Source organism: Mus caroli, unplaced genomic scaffold, assembly GCF_978045245.1.
Source record: "Mus caroli unplaced genomic scaffold, Mus_caroli_1 scaffold_7, whole genome shotgun sequence".
NCBI lineage: Eukaryota > Metazoa > Chordata > Mammalia > Rodentia > Muridae > Mus > Mus caroli.
In genome coordinates this window covers 4,988,752-5,009,564 of record NW_028227262.1, presented here as the reverse complement: position 1 = coordinate 5,009,564, position 20,813 = coordinate 4,988,752, and the positions used below count along the sequence as shown (strand labels likewise).

The window sequence follows — 20,813 nt, the reverse complement described above, 5'->3', positions numbered from 1 at the left end:
AATTTGCTCAATAATCTGAAAAGTCCAATATCCCGCGGTTTTTGTTGGAAGGCTCTGAAACCTAGTCTTCTCTCCTAATTGGTGGGGTTTGGTAGCCTTGATAACCAATTTGGGACATTCTTCATAACCCAGTCTATCAACCTCAAGGAGTGAGTTCAGTCATAAGTAGAAGATTCTGGGAGGATCTGGCTAAAGATCTCCAGTCATGAGGAAGGGAGCCCAGTTCAGAGGATTTCTGTCCAGGAAGAGAATAGAACAGTGACATGGTGAGATTTTCTTCTTCAAACAAATTGATTCCTCAGCGAATCAAGAAAATCGCAAGCCAAGTTCTTATGAATCCACTCAGAGATGATTGGGGAAATAAATATCATCACGGAACCTAGAGGTCACCGGCTTATCTAGACTGCTTTGCAGTGAGCCAGAGGAATTCTCCCATCTGTGCCTCACAAGTGCTGAGAGCATAGCCATGTGCCACACTCAGCTTTTACAGGGTCACCAGGAATTGGACCGGGACCCGTTCTTGCTTGGCACACACTTTTACCAAAGTAGGCATCTTCCCATCTCTCAGAGTGACTTTTCAGGCAGTGAACCCTCATGTTTACCACGCAGCATCCAGGAAGCCTTTTATTCCAAAACCCTTCCGCTGAAATGCAGTCCCAATGTCTTGTCTACAGACAAGGTGAGGTTGGTGTTACTCTGTGCATCAAGAGAGATGCCTGTCTGCACGGCTTTTGGGGGAGAGGGTGTTTATTCCTGGCTGGATGATATTGTTGCAGAAACACTACAGCCGCCATCTTGCTGTCAAAAGATGCCAGCAACTGTCTGTATGCGTTATGTGGCTAAGAGATGGAGAGGAATGGAATCCAGTTATAATAGTTCAATTCAGAATTTAGCTTTGCCCCTTACTTTTCACTTTTATTAATAAGTAGCACGTGTGTGAATGTGCCACACTTTAACCATCTCCCAAATGTTTGTGTCACTGACTCCTGTTTATTGTTACCTGGCTATCTCTTCTTATCTTCCCTATTGACCCACCCTTAACCCATCCATGTTGCCAAAACCACACACTATGCACTGCTTCTGAAGTCACTATTGAGTCTTTTTCCCTTCCATAGTATACACAGTGTATTTTTCACATATCAGAAAAGGAGAGGCAAGAAGTCAGGTAGAGAAAAAAAAACATTACTTAAAAGAAGGATTCCAATATAAAGCCCATTTTCTATGTTTCATGAGGAATGACACAGACTGATACTTTATTTGGACACATACAAAAATATGTTTTTGCTAAACCAATATATGTAGTGTAGATTAGCAAGAATAATATGCATGCATTCCGATTTCAATTCTGACTGCACTTGGCTGACATAATTATGATATGCCGAAAAGTAACGGCCAGGGTTTAAAGCACTTGCCCCCTTTCCTTTGAACGGGATCTATAAATGCCAAGAGGAAGTATTTTAGATTAAGTGAATAGATTAATAAACATCCTTGGGATGTCTATCGTTAAGGCTGATTTATTTCCTATGGCAGCAGTAACTCAAAGAAATGCCACAATATTCCAAAAATATTGCATGTTGCTGTCTCCACCATGCAACGTAATGACACCATGTGAGAGTGACGCTATCCACGGTCTTCCACAGCACTAATTATTCACAACAGTCAACAGATACTAAACCACTTGAGTTTACGTGGGCACCAGCACGGGAACCACTCATATTTATAACGCTGACAAATGGCCTTTCATTTGCAAATTTATAGTGTAGCCATAATTTCTTGAGGGAACTGAGAGTTTCATTCAAAAAAATTGCCACAACATTTATCTATGCAAGGATGATGGATATGGCCTGTGAAATTAAATGCTTTTAAAAATTAAAATCATAACGCCAAGGAAAAAGATGTGTTCCATTCTGCATTCTCACACATTTAAGTAATGACCGCTCTCAGTGCTTACAAGGCTTGACCCAGACAGTGTGTTAATGCGTATTAACTGTATCCAAGCATGCAGTTGGTAAAGCTGTACAAGGGACTACTACACATTCCCAATGTGAATTACTCGTTTCATCTTCTGATTCTGAGCTCCTGTTTTAAGCTATGCAATTCACCTATATGAGCAAAACAGTGTGTTCCTTAATTGCTTCGTTGTGTTTAGGTCTTAACCCTATTGTATACAGCAAACTATTATAGTTTTATCATAATGCCAAAGTAAACATGTACTTTCATTGAAAAATATCAAAATATAAAGGGAAAACATTTCCTGGGATAATCAATAAGAAGAATGATTGTTAATGCATGAAGAATAAAGGGCAGTGCTAGGTGATATCTCTTTCCTGCCTTCCTTTATAAATATGTATAAAGACTTTCCAAGCACAATGATGTGTGTGTGTGTGTGTGTGTGTGTGTGTAGGGATTTTTTCACAAGTTAGTAAAATTTGATCCTGAGTTTGATCATTTAATAAAGTTATGTAAATGGCAATCAATCAATAACTTGTCTTTCTTTAACATTAACTACATCAGTCCCAAACCCATGGTTCCAAATGGTGGCAAAGCACTTGAGCAGAACATTTCATACATGAAGAAGACTTTTCCTGCTTAACCCCAGAACGGTAGCATCAGTCACACTGGCAGTTTTACGTACCCTTACCGGCTTGCTAGCTCCTTGTGGGCAGGAACAGCCTCATCATCATCTTTGGGTCAACAGCATCCAGTACAGCACCTGGAACATACACACAGCCCGTGAATGTGCTTGAATGCACTCTGTGCTGACTGGCTTCTACTGGAAGGTACTGATCAATGACGTAACCATTCTTCCCTGCAAAATGCCTTATTAAAACAGCCCACCTCCTCACAACTGCGTGACAACTTTACTGTGAACATTTAATCCTCAACAATAATGGTTTCCAAATCTTCATTCTAGTTTTATGATAGCCTTTTGTGTTTAATATTTTTTTTTATTCTTTAAGAATTGCAAGCAAGTATACAGTATTTGGATCATATTGCCCCAACTTACACACATCTACTCCTGCCACAATCGCCTCAGTGCCCCACACCAAACATCAACCCCTATTTATTATCTACCGCGTCCAAAACTAGTAAGACCTAAATATGCATGGATGTGAAGCTATCTACTAGACCATAATGTTGATGAATATTCTAGATCACATCTGGAACTAACTAAAACCCAAACTGCTGAGAACAACTCAGAGATTTTCTTGGTTGGATCCTTTTAGGTAAGGAAACTCATGCACAGCTAGCTCACTCGAGGTGGGAAGACCTGCCCATAACCTGGGTCATGCGTGCAGGGGTCACCTATATGAAGAACATGAAGGAAACTCTCGCTCTTTGCCTGCTTGCCCTCACTTTTGGTGGCAAGTTCCCTCTCTCACTGGCTTTCGGGCTTACTGATTCTAGATGCTGGCATATACTGAAGACCATCTAAGTTAGTCAGCCTCATGGACGGAACAACTTTTGGGTTGTTTGGCTTTCCATAAGAAGAAAACCATCGTTGGAATCGTTAGATCGCAGCCTAAGAGAGGCCTGACTGATGCAATGGTTGACATACCAGGAGACATACTCCTTAAGTAAATTGGCATTCTTTTCCTCAGTGCTCATCAACCGTCAATAACTCCTAAGTTACAGGAGGGGCCTCATGAACCCCTCCTTCAACCAGGAAGAATACCGACTAGCTGGATCCTCTGCAGATCTTGTACAGGCAACTAAAGCTGCTTCAAGTTCATGGATGCAGCAGCCCTGTTGTATCTAGATGACACTGCTTCGTAGCAGTCTCCCCTGACCTCTGGCGCCCACTGTCTGACCACTCTATCCTCCTTAAAAGGCATTTTCTGAGCTTTGAGTGTAGCCACTGTGTCAGGGCACCTCCATATACATTTTTTTCCCTGGACTTGGACAAGTTGTAGATCTCTCCTTTAACCATCAACCACTGCAAAAGTATGTTCTCAATGTGTACTGGGAGCTGGTCTAATCTGACCCATGGCCCAGATGGGCAATCATCTTTTTGTTTTTGTGGACATAGTGCAGGTAAGCATTTGGAATCATGCCCTTTAGAGTTGGGCTCATTTTAGGTAAATTACTTTGGCTTGACAAACGCAACTATCTTCAAAACATGATGCCTTCCTAACACTCTTGTCAAAGGAAGATGAGGTGATCTTAGCATACATAGCAATGTCTAAGGCAGGGTTTCTGCTATTTGATGATTCTCCCTCAAACAAATGGCTTTCTCCCTCAGTATTAGAAGGTGATATCCTACAACCCTGAACATTATAGGTGTATATTTGGTTACAGGTCTTGTCCTGCCTATAATCTACCAGTGCAATTTGTGATGGGGACTTTGGACCATGTAAGTTCTGCAACCATTAAAAGCTAAAAACTAAAGCCATTGCCCTAACCCATCAATCAGGAAGAACTGGAAACTAAAGGGCAACCCTGTGGACAGCATGCAATCAAGTCTTCAAACTCTGGGCACCAAAGACCGGTGTCAACTTCTCTTTAGTGATAATGCCCTGTGCAGAATATCACATGTTGCTGTCAGTAGCACATCTGTAAAGGAAGCCCTGTGCTTACTGCTTCTCCAGACTCTGCCTGTATCTTCTCTTGTCTGCTTCTATTTTGTATCCTTCCTCTGTAGTCAGCTGTGAGTCTATAAGGTTTGTCCTGAAAACCTGAGCAATATGTTAAATCTGAGAATGGTTTAACCCCCCCACCACACACACACACACACTCATAATTGGTGTTAGAAGTGAAATTCATCTGTCCCCTCTCTCTTTAACCTTGCTTTAACAGTGACTACTACCTGGTCACACCAGCCCATGGCCCTTCTGTAGATCCACAGGGTCTAACATAGCTCTGAAAGGTAACTGCTTTTACTACTCAAGTGAGCTTAAAGATCTCATGGTTTAAATACTTGGCCTGGATGGTATTTACATAGAGATTACAAGCTATTGTTTATCTTGTCCTATGTAAACAGCAACCATCCTAAATTCTCCAGTAATAAATGCAGAACAAAAATGTTTGCACATTTGTTGCTGTTTGGTAATAGTAATGGTTAGAGATATTTCAGAAGATATGTTAGACTGACCAAGACCAGATATTAAAAGGTAATTTCATTAAAAAATCAAATGGTTTTATAATAAAATATTGGGTTATTTCACATGACTTGCTACTTATCTATCTGAAATTTTTCTTATTAAATTACTAATAACATTTCAGTAGATAGACTTACCAGTTGGCCCTCAAGATCTCCCCACCTCATAAGTATAGCTGTGTGTTTTACATGAGGATGAGTGTGAGCGGGGTTTGTTTGTGTGGGTGGTTGATTGGGTCACACAGTTGCCTTTTATGCAGATGGTATGGGGAAGCTTAGGCTAGTCTTGTAAGTGTCTAAAATCTTAGCCCAGAGATAAAAAGTTGAGAGCTGGAACACTTCTGTTCAGTGAGAAGGATTGTTTCCAGCACTGCTGTGTTCAGGATGGAAGGGGCGGAAGGCTGGGGATAGAAGGTAGATTCTCGAGGCAACACAGGATCTGGCTAGCAAGAAATAGGGGCCTCAGACCTACATCCAGAAAGAACTAAATTTTGTAACAACAAGAGTTAGAAATGTAGTATTTAGAGCATCTACAAATAAAAACACAGCCTGGCTGTCCTGAACTATAAGTCTTGTGATATTCCGAATAGCAAGGACTAGAGCCATCTGGGCCCTGTGATGCAAAACAGTGAGCTAATGTCTAGGTATCATTTTAGCCACAGAACTTGTGACCATTATTTTTATAGGAAAAATAAAAACATAGGAAAATGCCAATCTTAAGAGACTTCTGTTCAGTTTTTCAAGTAGAAAACAAGAAGCTCCCGGTGGCCATATTGAGCGAGTCGTGTCGACTCCTTGCCGTACTGGTGACTCTTGGATCTCCTTCGAATGAAAAACGGAGGAAAATGGAGGCAGGAAGATCAGAGTTTAGGCCATCTTCGACTACATAATGAGTTCAAGGCAGTCCAGGATTTGCACTCATGAGTGGCTTATTGATTAGTTTGACTCACTCTCATACAGGTTATGTGGGGAGGCTTAGGCTAATCACATCTCCTCATCTCCTCATGACAAGCAGCGCTGCTCAGGATTCCTCCTGAAAGTTAAAGTACCGACTGTCCCCAGCTCAACGGCATGTGACTTATGATGTTTGGACTTTATGGTGACACAGGATTACACTCTTACAACTCTTCTGCTTCCGACTTTGAGTGCAGCGTTCAATAAATCACGCAGAATGTCCCACACTAATGTAAATTGAGCTTTACGTTAGATGTTTGCCCAACCACGATATAACATACGTTTCTGATTAAGCAGGATTGGACTGTGTTCTAAGATTGGCTTAGTAAAGGGCATCGCTTATATCTGATGCCATCAACCCTTGATGAGTGGTTCTGGATTAAGAGGCTTTGAGGTCAAGAAGCATCTACGTACAACATACACATCCTGAAGGAGGGGAGCAAGAACTGAGCTGGAAGTAAGGATTAACCACAATTGGGGTGGGAGGGATCGCCTGGGAGGGAAAGTGGATGGGGGTGGGGAGGGAACAGGGAACTTGACTTGTTATTGGGTGAGGGAAATGGACTGAAGCCTTAAAGGCCAGCAGGAAGAATTGAAGCAGGCAACCTCAGGAGGTAGGAGGCTGGGGGGACCCTCCAGAATGTACCAGAGACCTGAGAGATGAGAGACTCTCAGGACTCAAAGGGAGGGACCTTAGATGAAATGCCCAACAGTAGCGAGAGAGAACTTATAGAGCCCACCTCCAGCAGAAAGACAGGGCATCAAATGAGGTCATCCCACAGTCAAAACTCTCCCCCATAATTGCTCCTGTCTGAAAGAACTACAGGGATGGAAACGGAGAAGAGCCTGAGGAAAAGAAGGTCCAGCGACAGGCCCAAAGTTGGATCCAGCTCAAGGGGAGGTTACAAGACCTGACACTATTACTGAGGCTCTGAAATGCTCACAAAAAACAAAAAAGGACCTAGCATGACCGCATTCAGAAAAACCCAACAAGCAGCTGAAAGTCAGATGCAGATATTTGCACCCAACCAATGCACAGAAGCAGCTGACCCCTGTTGTTGAATTAGGGAAGGCTGAAAGAAGCTGAGGAGAAGGGGGATCCTGTAGAAGGACCAGCAGTCTCAATTTCCCTGGATCCCCGAGATTCTCAAACACTGGTCCACCAAACAGGCAGCATACACCAGCTGATATGAGGCCCCCAACACGTATACAGCAGAGGACTGCTGGGTCTGTGTCTATTCAGAGATGATGCACCTAACCCTCAAGAGACTGGAGGTCCCAGGGAGTTTAGCGATCTGGTGGGTAGGAGGTGGGGACATCCTCATGGAGACAGGGGGTCAGTGGGACATGGAACTGTTGGAGAGTGGGTTGGGGGAGGAAATAAAATCTGGAGTGTAAGAATAATTTTTTTATACAGACAAAAAATAAATAAATAAAGAGCCTATGAGGTAACTTACAGTGCCAGATACATTTTAGGTCCACCGTAAGGATAACTGTTCTTCTTCCTGAACACATCTTAAAGAAATTCTGAGAAGTTTTCTAAAGACATGGATGTTGCAGACAGCTTTCTTCTTGATGTTTTGTACAAATTTTCATATGCAGCATTGTGTAATATTAAATATATTTAATGATTGAGAGGTAGAGAGGCACTAAAGCTGAATAGTGATGTTTCAAGTAGTGGCAGATGCAGCATGGGATTTAAATACAAGGCCATGACCTAATCACTGGCCTTTCTTGGAGTCTCATAGGCATAGGACTGGTGGGTAAGACTGGCCTCTCCTTAAAACTAAATCTGAGTACTCTACCCTTCCCATCTGAGCCCAGGGCAGACAGGAAGACAGAGAAACTGACAGACAGAGATGGAGGATTTGACATGGAGTGGGTTTGATTTTTTTTTTCTTTACTATTACGGTTTTGAGATGGGGTCTTGTGGCACAGGATGGCCCTGAACTCATTATGTAGCTAAAGATGACCTTGAACTCCTGATTCTCCTTCCTCTACCTCCAGAGTATGGGTACTATTGGCACACACCAGTTTTATGTGGTGCTAGGGATGGAGCCCAGGGTATCGCACAGCCAGGCAAGCAATCGACCCGTTGAGACACACACATCCCAGCAGTTTTTGGATTCACACACCTCTTCAACCTGACCCGAAGGGTAGTATACTGGAATGGCAAGAGGCCATAAGCACAGGCCCATCCTTCTTTGCAATTTAGAGTAAAAATAGGTGAAGTTTAGTCCTTTAAATATGTCTCAAAGTTATAATATTCTACCAAAAATATTTCTGCTTAAATAATTCAACTTGATGTTAGATAATATTTCTCTCCCTACGCTCTCCATTCATACTGGGTTCCTGTGACTCCTGTGCTGTCGACAGTGACATGTGATTCCACTCATCACTCAAGATGAGCCAAGAACATCAGTCCTCCTAGAATCAACAAGAAAGGTGGCCCCTGACGGTTTCCGCCAGCCTACAGCACATGTCCTAGTGTCTCCCTGTGAACTCTCCTGAAAGGACACTGACCTAAAATCTTAAAGGGCAGAAATCTGAGGCACTATGGTAACGTGTCTAAATTAAGCCCTGAAGTCATGGACTCTGCTTCCTTTGGCGGATTCTAAGGACTTTCCCATTTTCTGTCTAGTATGGAGGAACACACGCACACACACACACAGAGGGAGGCACACAGGGAGGAAGCCATGTTACTCATGCTATCTTGGAAAGTGGCTGACATGTGTGGAATTTTTGTGGCTGCTCTACCAGCTGACAAGGAGAAGTCACTGACCTTCCTTGAAGTCACAGACCAAGACTTCAACAGTTTCCGGTTATAGAAAGGACAATCAAGAGCAGTGGTGGCAAGGAACAGATATTCTGCATGAGGTAGAGACGAGTAGAAATCCTCACAACAAATGGCTTCCATGTTTCATCACAGTTTCTCCAGTTAGATGTTGAGCTGTGAGCTCTACACACAGTATCTGATTTTGTCCTCACAGTCACCTTATAACAGGAGCCCTTATATTTGACCCATCTTATAGACTAGATAAAGGGCAGATTGGATTAAAAAATATGCAAGGTCACACAGCTCAAACCCCACACCTCCCACACACCCCCAGCAACTACACCCATGAATTCAAATAAAGCACCATGTGAAAGAACTTGCAGCACAAGAACGTATTCAACTACCGTGGATTCGAGGTTTGCACGGTCATATCTGAAGCAAAACTCAATTAAAATAAAGAAAAAGCACACTGACTTAAAAGGGGTATATTCGTGAGGTCATGGGACTTGAATGTCAGCCAAGGGGGCCATGAAGGGGATAGTTCTTTTTCTCTGTGTGTGCATGTGTGTGCATGTGTGTGCATGTGTGTGCATGTGTGTGCATGTGAGCGTGAGTGTGTAGCCACTAGAGACTGACTTCCAGCACTTTCTGTAATCATTCTCTACCTCGTGTTTGAGATCTGACGGTCTCTTCTCAGAACCTGGATCTGTGCAATTGGACAGCAAACTCCAGGGAGCCTCATCCCCGCACACAGCCCTGGACAGATGCAGGGAGCCTCATCCCTACACACAGCCCTGGACAGATGCAGGGAGACTCATCCCTGCACACAGCCCTGGACAGATGCAGGGAGCCTCATCCCCGCACACAGCCCTGGACAGATGCAGGGAGCCTCATCCCTACACACAGCCCTGGACAGATGCAGGGAGACTCATCCCTGCACACAGCCCTGGACAGATGCAGGGAGACTCATCCCTGCACACAGCCCTGGACAGATGCAGGGAGCCTCATCCCTGCACACAGCCCTGGACAGATGCAGGGAGCCTCATCCCTGCACACAGCCCTGGACAGATGCAGGGAGCCTCATCCCTGCACACAGCCCTGGACAGATGCAGGGAGCCTCATCCCTGCACACAGCCCTGGACAGATGCAGGGAGCCTCATCCCTGCACACAGCCCTGGACAGATGCAGATTTGCTTAACCACAACCACTTTTTTGGTGTTGTTGTTTTGTGTTGTTTTGTTAGGAGGATCTAATTAAGGCCCCCTTGTACAACAAGCACGTTGCTGGCTGAGACGTCTCTCGAGCCCATTTTATTTCAGGCAAGTCCACTGAGGCAGCGTGGGCCTGGACTGCAGTCGAAAGTCCCCCCCCCCCTGTCTTTGAGTTGTCATTCCTTCTGCTCTTTCTGGAATACCCTTAGAAAGAAGTAGTCGTTGGATTCCGCTCTCACTGAAGTGTGATCCTCTGCCTCATGCGGAGTCTTCATCTGTGAAATGTGAGACTTAATTACACCTACTCCATCCAGCTGCCTGCGAGAAGAGTGATTGCCACACATCGATACACAGACCCTTCCCGGTGCCCGCTGGACACTTGCTGTTAAGACACTAGCGACTTCACATTTGGAAATGAGATGTTCGGGAGATGGACAGTCACTCTGCTGCAACGAGGAACTCCTACGGCCAGTTTCCAGCATCTGCAATATGCCAGCCTCGTGGTCTAAAAGCTCTGCTGCTGACGTTCCTAAGCACCCCCTCTAGTCACAGAGCTAATCTCTATCAGCAGGGGAGGACAGGAAGTGCTCAAAGTCATTTTAGTAGAAAACTTGGAAGGCGAGGTCATGGCTTCCGCCTCTAGCTTCATCATGGTGCTTGGACCCTGCAAACCAGATCATGTCCTGAGACTCAGTTTCCCTTTTCAAACTTTGACATCAGGCTGTCCCTTTGAAGTTTCCTGAAAGTCTCTTTAGCATGAAGACTTTGTATATTAATTTTCAAAACCCTTACCAAGTAAATTGATTCCGAAATCCTCTCCCTTTTCTGGTTTGCTTCAGAGTCCCTGCCATCACTAATTTGGGTGGAATGATAGTAAAAACATATGTGCTTTGTGATTCAATCAGTCTTTAATCTTAAAAGTGTTCCCATGGGTGGGAGACACAGAGGACATGTCCCTTGACCCCATCCTTGGCACAGCCCACCACTCACTCAAGAGATCTGGTCTCATCAAGGAGGAGCCAGCCTCGTACAGCTTTAAAATGACTTCACTCCCATATTTACATATTTTTAATAGGGCTATGATGAATCTCCTTCCGCTTGACTCCTATTTTGAGCTGTGATATTTTAATCTCCATTCTTGCTGCAACTTTACCAGATGAATGTGCACTGTGACAGAGCTCAGAGGAAATCGTATAAATAAAGCGAAGTGGAGCTATGACATCCCACATTTTATAGCTTTTTTATTGTAGCTGAAGCATAAACAGAGCACAGCTGTGTTATACTTACTGCTGAGAGCGCTCCCTCATCTTCACCCCCTACTGGTTTTAAAAAGACAGCACTCTTATTCAGACAACTCCGAGGAGCAGTGCCCATCAGGCCACCCTTCCCCTCAAAGCTTCCCTGGTGACGCATCCGCTCCTGTGGCATCCTCATCTCACTGAAGATCAGCAAGCCTGCTGCTGCAGCCCAGGCTGCACACAAGCCAAAGCCCCTTGCTGTCACCTGATGCAGGATGGCTCTGCTATCTAAACCAACCTGCACATGCATACCCACAGACACCACAAGTGCTTCTTGAGGAATCAAGGAGATTGGAAAGCAACCTGGGGGTCTTCACTACGGTGCACCCTCTCTGCCCGAATACACCATGGCTGGCTTTAGAGCTGTTCATTGAGTGGGAATACACATTGAGCAACAAAAACAAACCCCATCTATATTCTGATGGAAATGGGTGGAGGTCACATGGTTAACGAATCCAGGCTACCGCCTGATCTAAGCTGAGCCTATCTCGGACCTTCCCTGAGACGTTTCATTTGGGACAAATAGAGAATGAAGTGTGAATGGGACCCAGTATCCAGCGCTGTCAGCCATGGATCAGGTCCTCCCTCCTGGAGGTCACAATGATGGTGACAGAGTAAAGCCAATAACCCAAGTGTGCTGGAGATGAGAGAAGAGGGGTCAACCCTACCAAGCCTGACTCCTAGTTCCAGCTGCTCCTTCCTGATGCCCATCAACACTCAGGTCCCCCCACGACCCTCCTTCATTTTCTCTATTAGTATTTGTCTCTGTTTGTGTGTGTGCAGATACCACATGTGCAAGAATGTGTTGTGTGCACTTCCGTGTGCAGATAAGCTAGCCAGTGCAGGTATGTGTGGAAGCCTCAGGGCAACAGCCAGTGGTCTTCCATGCTTTCTCCATCTTATGAAAATTAACTTATTAATATTTATCTGTTTATTTAATTACTTACATTTGAGACAGGATCCCTTACTGAATCTGGGCTACTCGGCTAGCAAGCCTGTCTCCGCCACTCGTTGCTTTGGTTCGGGCCACATGCATGCCACCTCGCTCAGCTTTTTATGCGGCTGCAGGGATCTGAACTCAGGCGCAACAAGCACTTTACCAGCAAAACCATCACCTCAGCCCTGATATATTTTCAGAGTCCTTCATTTTCCAGAGGATTCTGCTTCTCCATTCAGTTGGCATTTATTCTTCCTTTAGCAAAATGCCAGCATGCTATCTAAGGGAAGGAAGGAAGGAAAGCCCTCTGGGTTTGTAGAGAAGTGATGAAAATTCAAAGGACAGGTGCATCCAAGTGAGAGGGTGTGGGGAGCGTGGTACCCTGTGCACTCTGGAAGCTGGAGGGAGGCTGGGCATGAGAGGTGCAAAGCACCAGAGCAGGGTGCTAGGACAACCACAATTGACGAGCTCAATTGTTTCCAAGCAACATGCTCTGCAGGGCTAAGGGTAATATCCTGTGCTGGTACCCTTTGCTGGCATCCCGCACTTCTCAGCCATCTCCCATCAAGGTTGCTAGTCTGCAGTGTTCCAAACTGCCAGCCCAGCCCAGAGGTCTAATCAGCAACTCTCCCTTCTGTGTGGGGATTAGCAGGATTCCTTTGTTTTGATGGTAGATTATCCAACTGCATCTTTAAAGAGGTGTGGCCTCATCTGGCCTGCTCCCAGGAGAACGACTGGAATTTTACTCTACTTGAACAACATATAATTCCATAAAAGGGTTGCTGTCAAAACATGGTACTCCGTTTTTGGTGTGTGTGAAAAAGCACATTTGTAATGTAAATAACCTCACAAGTTGTGTGATATTTTACAATAACCCATCTGGTAGGAAACATAGATCACCAGCCCCAGTTGATCCCAGCCCTAGCAAATCAGACATCTAGACATCAGGGTGCACAGAACCCTAAGATCATGCCACCCCAGATCAGGATTCAGGTCGCTTCCTTTTTCAAGGGCAAGTATTTTTAATTGACCCAGTTCTCCTAACACAGTTTTGAGAGGAAGACAGGAGCCATGAACTGAGGACAGTGTTGGACAGCTACGCTCAAGACACAAATGTTAGCAAACTGATTGCAGCCTGACTCACGTGGCCCTGCTTTAGCATTTCATATTTGGTAAGTTTATTTGGTGATAAGCAGCAACCAATCAGAGAGCAAATCCCTGCAATCTCCACAGAAATGTGGAACACATAAAACAAAAAAAACAAAAAAAAAAAAAAACCACCTACAGAGCAGCTAGCCACAGATTAAAATTTAGCCCATACACTTTCACTAGAGGGATCCTGTTAGAAAAGTGTATGTGCATGTGTGTGTGTGTGTGTGTGTATGTGTGAATGTGTGCATGTGTGAAAGTGTCAGACTGTGTGTGAGTGTATATATGGTATATGTGAATGTGTGAATGTCTTGGACTGAGTGTGAGTATATATGTGGTGAGTGTATATGAGCGTGTGGTGTGTGTGTAGATGTATATCTGCATATGGGAATGTGTGTGCATCTATGTAAATGTGTGCTTGTATAAGTATGTGTATGGTGTATGTGTGTGTACCTGTGTGAATGTGTGTGTGGTGTGTGTACATGTATGCGTGTATCTGTGCATGTGTGTGTACATTTACAGAGTAGAGGGCAACTTCACCTGCCTGTCAATTCTCACAGTCCACTTGCTTGAGATGGGGTCTTTTGATGACAGATCACTGGACTGTGGGCTTCCAAGATTCCCCTGTCTCTGCCTCTCATCTCACCACAGGGCACTGGGATTCCTCCAGAGGCTCATACTGAGTCTGGCATTGTCATAGAAACTGGGATCTGAACTCAGGTCCTCATGGCTGTGCAGCAGGATTATCTCTATCCAGGAGGTCCCTGTAACTACCAGACTTTCTATTACATGGGATCTGTACTTGGTAGACAGGGCCTTGCCATGCTTGTCTGAAAGCTCAGCACATCCACTGCTCAGCTATCTCGATAATTCCTTATTGGTACTTGTGTTGACAAGAAATGCTTATCCCTTTTGTGTGCATTGCTTGCTAAAATTCTATTTTAAATTACATTGGAAATGTCGTTTTAAAGATGTATCAAGATTTTTGTAGTTGTTTTTTTAAAGACTGGAGGCCAGTCCATACTAGCCTCAAACTCAGTGTCCCCCTGCCTCAGTTTCCCAAGTGCTAGGATGACAGGCTTGAGCAAACCAACATGGGAAGTATTAGATAAGGCTTGAGTTACCTGTGTATTCTTTGTTGTTCCAAACACTAGGGCAGATAGATTCAGGAGGCTTGTGGTTAGCTAATGGGCCATGTACTGTAGCAGGTAGCTACTTCAGGTGGAGTGGAAAGGAATGCAAACGATAAAGCAGGAAGATGTTGGCTTAGGGTCTGCAAGATGGCTTACTGCGTAAAGGCACCTGCAGTGAGCCTAACGGCCTGAGTTTGATCCCCAGGACCCACGTGGCAGAATAGCACAGACTCCTGCAAGTTGTCTTTGACCTTTTATGCACTCTACGGGATATACATACCCAAACACATATGCACCCACAAAAGGAATAAATAAAATGTAATAAAGAATTTGACTTTAACCCCCACAAAGCTTCCCAAGTGGAATTCAAAAGGGAAACAGAGAGTGTTTAGCTATTGTGTCTCTAAGAATCTATGTGGAATGACAAACAGAATCACCCCAAATCAGCCCAGGGTTGTTCGTCCATTCAGCAGGATTTACTGACTGAGGATCTCCAGGTGCCAGGGACGATCCTGGACTCTAGAGACAGAGCTGGGAACAGCCAGACCAAGGCTCTGGTCTCTTACAACCCATACCACACTCAGAGGCAAAAGGGGGCAGGTAATGACTGCAGACATACACTGCACACACAGTAAGGCTTAGGGAGGGGGAGTGAAGGGAGAGAGTTGGCAAGACATGTAGATAAAGTTTAAATAGAGTGAAGGACAGGGTCCTTCTGAGACGGCACCATTTTACTTAAGACCAGAAGAAAGTATCTCAAAGAGTCATGTAGTAATGGGTTACCAAAATGAGAACAGAGGTCCTCAGTGGCCTAGGCTGTGCTTTCCACATTAAAAGACCCACCACAATCACCACAGACACCATCATCACCACCACAAGCATCAGCATCTCCACAATCATCATCATCCCCACAGTCACTATCATCTCCACACCTACCATCACACCACAGCCACCATCACACCACAGCCACCATCCCACCACAGCCACCATCCCCACCACAGCCACCATCACACCACAGCCACCATCACACCACAGCCACCATCCCCACCACAGCCACCATCACCATCACAGCCACCATCCCACCACAGCCACCATCCCCACCACAGCCACCATCATACCACAGCTACCATCACACCACAGCCACCATCACACCACAGTCACCATCCCCACCACAACCACTATCACCACAGCCACCATCCCCACCACAGCCACCATCACACCACATCCACCATCCCACCACAGCCACCATCCCCACCACAGCCATCTCTTATGAAGCCCTAGAGTATACCAGACTTCATAATTTATTTTTTAGGACTCTATACATCAGACTTGGAGCATTACTAATTCATTTAATAACCCTGTCCTGCCGAGCATGGTGGCACATGCCTTTGACCCAGTACTTCGGAGTCCAAGCTAAGCAGATCTCTGTAAGTTTGAGGCCAGTGCTGTCTACATATAAGTTCCAGGCCAGTTGGGACTACACAGTGAGACTGTATCTCTAAATAAGTAAATGAAATAATCCTACCATACTATACAATACTGTAAGGATTTCCTAGATTAAATCAGATTCCCTTGTGGAAATAAAAAGAAAACTAACAAATACATGTATTTCCTTCTCCACTGTGAAGCCAAAGAACAACAGTGAAGAATCAAGCAGCAGACTAAAGACGTGGACCTGCAGACAAGAGAGCAGGCTGCACAGGGACCCCCTGTCCCAATATGACAGTATCCTAACCACTTTGCCATCAGAGTGAACTTTCATGAGTTGGTGAGCCAGGTGTTGAGTTGTGAATTGTGAATAGTGCTGTGGAAGAAGAAACAGATAATATAATAATAATAATAATAATAATAATAATAATAATAATAATGATATTATTATTATAGTAACAATTGACCTTCAGCAAACAGTCAAATGTACTCTGAAAAAATGTACTACATTCTATATGAGATTTTTGTTTGTTTTGTTTTGTTTTTGTAAGCATTACAGCTCTGGGAGGAAAAGCTTCCTCAAAGGAAGTGTTATAGCTCTGAGAGGAAAGGTTTCCTGGCAGCTGGGAGCTGAGGAACACCAGAGTCTCAAGACACGACAAACCTCACACTGGAATTCACTGGGAAAGACACAGAAGGTGATTGCATCTGAGGGGGTGAGAAGAGCAGGACACAGGCTTATAGAGGAATTTGGAGGCCGGGGAGTTCCAGGGTAGAGATTTCCACAGTGGGGATTGGTGAGATTTCAAGCCAAGCCCAGGGACTGCCGGATTTTGTGCTCAAGGATTGGTGGGTTTAGTAAGATTTTTACCTGGAAGTGGGCTCAGACCTTTTATCATTTATTTTTGTTGGGGGGAGTGAGTGTTCTGGGGAGGTGGAAGGACAACCTCAGGCAGCATGGCTCACCTCCATCTTTCTTTGAAGCAGTCTCTGCTTGCCACTGCTCTCTGTAATCAGGACACCTGCTGGGGAAGTCTCTAGCGAGTCTCCTACCTTAGACTCTGCTCCCACAGAGCAATCTTTCCATAGGTCATGGGGACTCAAACTCTGATCCCCCACACCCTCACAAGTCCTTCACCCACTGAGCCATCCTCACAAGCCTCTGTGATTTCTCTGAGCCTATCATGTCTTTAGTTAAGTGTTCATGAGATACATCTGAAGGTCCAGAAATGAAGATACACGGAAGAGCATAGCACCGTGTTGTGTGACGAAACTTCTCATGGGGAGATGCAATGCGTATGTCTAACACCCCAGTCACTGAAGCCACAACAGACTAAAGTACGCATACCACTTGCCTAAACAGTGAGGTTTGTAGGGTTATTTACAGGACTATGGTGTGCTCATACAGGAGCAGAAATGACTCCAAATCAGCTGCCTGCCCCAGCATAGGAGACAGCTCACACGCTAGGAATGTGGAGCTCACTGCACAGCCTGCAAACATCTCAAGAGATTGGAGAGCATCCTTTCCAGGTACCTCCATTGGTATAAGCCTCTTCCGGGAAACTTGGCTAGTTCCTGCTTCTTCCAGGCAGCTAGTCTGACCTCAGAACCTTCTTTGCATCTCTCTTTTTGTAGCTTAACTTTTATGAGGTTTTACAGCTTACCTTGGCAGGGAGGGGCCTAGTAAATCTGGTCTGTTTCAGGGACTTCCTGGAGTTATTGTGAGTTGTTTGCCATTCTGCTTATGGAGCTTCTCTGCGGGATGGAATCTTTCAATCTCATGGAAACTGATATTGCGACACAGTCTTGGGCTCGTCTGACTCTCAAATCTCACACCTTTTGTAGCTGACAGAGTGCACAAGGGGCTTGTTTGGATAGGGTCCACATTTTCAAAGAGCATCCTCAATTCTATAGAGTGACAAAACCATGTAAATTATTATACCAGAATACCTTTAGTATGGTAGTTAAAAATAGGGCAAAAAAGCAGAAGTATCAATCTACCAATTTTAAGGAACACTAAAAGACAACCAGCTAACTTCTGCAAAGTCCTTGCAGAACAACCTATACTCCATGGTGCCACCAGATACAATAGCTCTGTGGACTTCATCACTCTAGGGACTGTCCATTCATTTATGCTGGTCCCTCGCCATTTGAGGGGAGCTTGTCTTCACCAAAGAAGTAAGCAGCCAGGCATGGGGTTGTACATCTGTGATAGCAGCACTTACAGAAGAGACACAGTAGGATCAGAAGTCCAAGGCAATCCTGGGCTACAGAGCAAGTTTGAGGCTATCCTGGGCTACATAGCAAGTTTGAGGGTATCCTGGGCCAAATGGACTGTTATTAGAAAATAATAAAATAAATGTAAATAAAATAGTATAAAGTAAATAAAACAATAATATAAAATAAAACTAAAATAAGAAAATAAATATAAATAAAAGTAAAACCATGCCGTGTGTGTGTGTGTGTGTGTGTGTGTGTGTGTGTGCATCTCAAGTCTCCACAGAAAGCATGGCTTGTGGGTACAGCATGATAATATGTAGGGTCTATGGATGAAGCACTGTTTCCTACTTCCACAGCCCCAGTGAGCAAAGTTCCAGTGTAGACGCGCAGGAAAAGACAGAGGACAAACTTCTTTGGCATCTTTCCTGTCTCACCAAAAGCTGAAGATAATTTCCTTAGAGGGACTATTCAAGTCCCTTTACGCTGTCATTTTAAACTAAGAGGGAAAGCAGAGCTAATATACATAATCAGTAAAATTGTTAAGTGGGCAAATTCTATTTCTCCAGATCCTTCTTCTTCTTCAGTGAAAAGCTTAAGTTCCCCCACTGCTTCAGTCCCTAGGCGATCTCTGGCCGCTGTGGAGTCAGTCCAGCACGCTCATTCACGCGCAGCTGGGACAAGCGAAAACCCCTCACCTTCTTTACCTCCCAAAGATGGTTTGACTGAGAGATGCCCTCTTTAGGCTCATGTATTGGAACATTTGGTCCTCGGTTAGTGGGGAAGTCTGGAGAGGCTATGAAACTCTTAAAGGTACAGCTCTACTAGAGGAAGAACATCGGTAGGGTCTCCAGGCTTTCAGAGCCTACAGCCTTACTCACTTCCTGTCTGAGAAAACGTGATCACGTGATCAACCAGCTCTCTGCCCCTGCTGCCATACCTCCCCCGTCATTATGGACTTCCTGCCCCTGGAGCTCTGGAAAGATAGGCTTTTCTGTAAGCTTCTTCTGGCTGTGGTGTTTTATCATGGCCACAGATAAGTGGCCAATGCAGTATCTCTGTGGAATTCATCACTCCAGGGACTGTCCACTCATTTATGCTGATCCCACGCCATTGGGGGGCGCTTGTCTTGTAATCGGCCTGCTGATTCTTAGATCCCATGTGGAATTATTTCAGCCCTATTAAATTGATCCCATTAAATTTTTAGCCAGTGATGAATTGCTGGGTAACTTCCTTAGCACCGTGTGAGTAACAGTGACTGGAGAACTAAATTTGATGTTTATTAAAAAGGAAATCAGAATTATATCATTAGGGTTCTCATTCCTTCACCAAAGCTTTTTATAAAAATACAGGGCTGGAGAGATGGCTCATCACTTAAGAGCAAAGGACCCAAGTTCAGTTCCCAGCACCCATGTCAGCCAGTTACAACTGCCTGTAACTCCAGCTCCAGGAGACCGGACACCCTCTTCTGGCCTCTATGGACACCTGCACTCATGTGTATATATCTACAAGAAGACAGGCACATACATATAGTTACTTTGTTTGAAGTAGTAAATTGTAGAATCCAGTGGATACAACCGATAACAGCTGTTCACATGGGTTTCTAGGGACTGATGGTCACACACTCATACCAAAGGACTTTCCTCTGATTGTTTTTTTGTTCTGTTTTGCTTTGTTTCTCAGTGTGGTTTTAACTGTTAATCAGCAGCACCTTTTTGACTTCATCAGAATTTGGGGTCATATTATTAAAGTGTTTAAAAAAAAAAACAAAAAGCAGCAATAATAACAACAACAACAAAACCGGGATGATGCCTGACAGTGGGGAAGTCATCCCACACTCTAGACCTGACACCAGCTTCAGAGGAGCGCGGCATGCTTCCTCTGTTTTAAATTCAGAGCAGCATGCACTCGTCTCGAGTCTTCCGAGATTTCTTTTGCATGTTATTCCTAATTTACCAAAAATGGATGTTCAAAAACAACTTTTAGCTAGCTGTCTCATCATCCCACCCTGCCTGTCCTAATATATATCGTAGTATGGATACTGTCATCTAAGTGTCCCCCTGGGCTGCTCTCCTTCCCTTACTCCCTCCATCAAGTCACCATCTGGTGTGGGCATCCTTTGACCCTGCCACATCATTTCCCCTGCCTTTCTAAGGACAGCCAAGTTCCCTTCTGGCTGGAACTCTGGTGGTCCTTGCACATACATCCCTGACTCTTCTCTCTGTCCCTACAGCCCACTCTGCACATGTGCTCTTTAAAATATACCCAACACCACACATTTCAGAACACTACCTTGAGAAACATAAATATGGCCAGTTATTGCATGCCCATCATGCATAGCAAAATCTTAAAAGGAATGCACCTGGCAAGCCCATTTCCCTGTCACACACCCAGCTTCCTAACACACAGACAATGGAAAGGTGAGTCCTGTTGCACGGTAATTGCTGTTGCTCTTACATATGTGCATGTGTGTTCCTGTGTGCATGTGTGTGCTTATGTGCATTGCGTGCTTATGTGTGTCTGTGTGTCTATCTGTATGTCTGGTGTCTGTGTGTGTCTTTGTGTGTGTTTGTGTGTGTGTGTATGTGCATCTGTGTGTGTCTGTGTGAATA

At 44.6% G+C, this 20,813-nt stretch overlaps 1 protein-coding gene across 7 annotated transcripts in view; it reads right to left on the bottom strand.

Annotated features, from left to right (window-relative positions):
• Sox5 (SRY-box transcription factor 5) overlaps positions 1-20,813 on the bottom strand; it is a 944,504-nt gene that overhangs the window by 748,201 nt on the left and 175,490 nt on the right. For 5 of the 7 annotated variants that reach the window (XM_085839787.1, XM_085839784.1, XM_085839789.1 and 2 more), the window contains exon 3: positions 2,636-2,713. The gene's annotated coding sequence lies outside the window, so the exon portion shown is untranslated. The remainder of the gene's footprint in view (positions 1-2,635; positions 2,714-20,813) is intronic. The other 2 variants (XM_085839788.1, XM_085839785.1) reach the window with 1 other exon arrangement.